The following is a 1,953-nucleotide window of genomic DNA, read 5'->3' as shown; positions in this document are numbered from 1 at the left end:
TGAGTGAGCACCTCCAGTGCTGCATCCGCTTGTTGAGAAATATCAATTTATATTATTATGCTCCATTAAGTGGAGGGTCAACAAAAAAATGGAATATCCCAATGAGATGGATTGGCACAGTGATAGTCAGCTGATTTCATCTTCTTTTGACACTTCCTGCATTATGCAATATTTTGCCCAGAATCCTTTGGTATTGCCAGCTGAGGCTTGAATTTTCTCCATTTCTTTCAGCAGGAGAATTGCTGAGCGTGTTCATCCCTTTTAGTTTTCTAACTCCAGGTTTTTGCATATTTCATTGTAATTCTTGCTGCCCATTGAAATTCTTTACTTAGCTTCACTTCCTTCTATCTTCCATTCCTGAGCCTCGCTAAGCTCAAGAGCAAGTTTCAGAGTCTCTTCTGACATCCATTTTTGTCTTTTCTCACTCTCCTGTCTTTTTAATAAGTTTTGTTTTCTTCCTGTATTATGCTCTTGATGTCATCCCACAGCTTCTCTGGTCTTTGGTTATTAATGTCTAATTTTTCATATATATCTGATCTTGAGATGATCTCTAAATTCAGCTGGGATATATTTAAGGTTTGAGTCCTGGCACTGTGGGTTAATGCGTCAGACTGCAAAGCCATTTGAACTGCAAAGTGAGTGGTTCAAGTTCACCAGTCACTCCTCGGAAACCCTATACAGGGTTGCTTTGGGTTGGAACTGACTCAATGGCACTTTACAACAACAACAACATATTTAAGGTCATGCTTTTTTTTTTTTGAGACTAAGCCATTTTTATTGGGGGGGAGGGGAATCAAACAAAGCCACAGGTGGGAGAGGGGTCTCAGTGCACTGGCCATGCGGACTCAGGATGAGGATGGAGGGCAAGGCCAGGGCTACATGATGGTCAGATGAGTAGAAGCTGGGATGCCACAGCTCTCCTTGTGTTCCTCAAACAACTGCTCCAAAGCCTTCATGTAGAACATATGATAGTGGTTAACTTCCTCCTTAATGGGGTTCTAGTGCTATGTCATCTGAATGAGGTAGCCCACCACAGTGATGATGGGCACAGCAAAGGCCACCAGGCCCTAGGAGTTGGCTGAGAAGAGTCCACGGCCTGAGAAGATGCAAGGAGCAAAGCCCATGAGATTCATGAAGGTGGTCTGGCACATGTATTGCCAGGAATCTGCAACAAAAATCTTAACTTTGAAGACATTGTTCTCTCCAAAGTAGTACATAGGCACCAGGGAGGGCCCATGCCACAGTGCAAGATGTAGAAACCCTTTGTGCTTCTGGAGAACAAGCAGTGCTGGCCTGGGCCTGAATACAGGGACTCCTGGGCACTCCCAATAATGATAATCACCGCCTGGCGGCACTGGAGCTAGAATAGGATAAAGTTCAGACTCTGGTGGCTCACAGGACATAACCCACTGAGCATGAGGTAGAAGAGGCCAGCCGTGCAACCATGGTGGGCCGAAGCCCAGGGAACTTCTGGGAGAAGGCATTGCTTTTCCATGCTGAAATTACGGAAGAATCTGGCAGTCATGATTCTGTGCAGGAAGATTTCTAAGGTTATGCTTTGACTCTTGTGAACTTGTTTTAATTTTCTTCAGCTTCTGCCTGAACTTGCACATGAGTAATTGATGGTCTGTTTCACAGTCTGCTCTGTCCTTGTTTTTGCTGATGATATTGAGTTTTTACCCAGACTCTTCCCACAGTTTGATTCCTGTGTATTTCATCTGGTGAGGTCCAAATGTATAATCAACTTTTTATGTTGTTTAAAATGGTATTTGCAATGAATGTTTAAATGTTTAAAATGGTAATGGCCTTGAAGAACAAACAAGATGGCAGACCAGGTGGATGTGTAGCAGAGAGCTCTGCCAACAACAACACAGAATACCTGACCAAGCAGGTTTAGGGGATGGTCCCAGAACTCTGAACCACATATAAAGGAATACTTAGAAGGTTGGAAGG

General features: G+C 43.7%; 1 pseudogene; it reads right to left on the bottom strand.

Moving 5' to 3' along the window:
- Positions 1–875: 875 nt before the first annotated feature.
- LOC102813369 lies at positions 876–1,525 on the bottom strand (annotated as a pseudogene).
- Positions 1,526–1,953: the final 428 nt, after the last annotated feature.

The sequence above is a fragment of the Chrysochloris asiatica genome, unplaced genomic scaffold (genome assembly GCF_000296735.1).
Source record: "Chrysochloris asiatica unplaced genomic scaffold, ChrAsi1.0 scaffold00024, whole genome shotgun sequence".
NCBI lineage: Eukaryota > Metazoa > Chordata > Mammalia > Afrosoricida > Chrysochloridae > Chrysochloris > Chrysochloris asiatica.
This window is presented reverse-complemented; position numbering and strand designations above follow the sequence as displayed.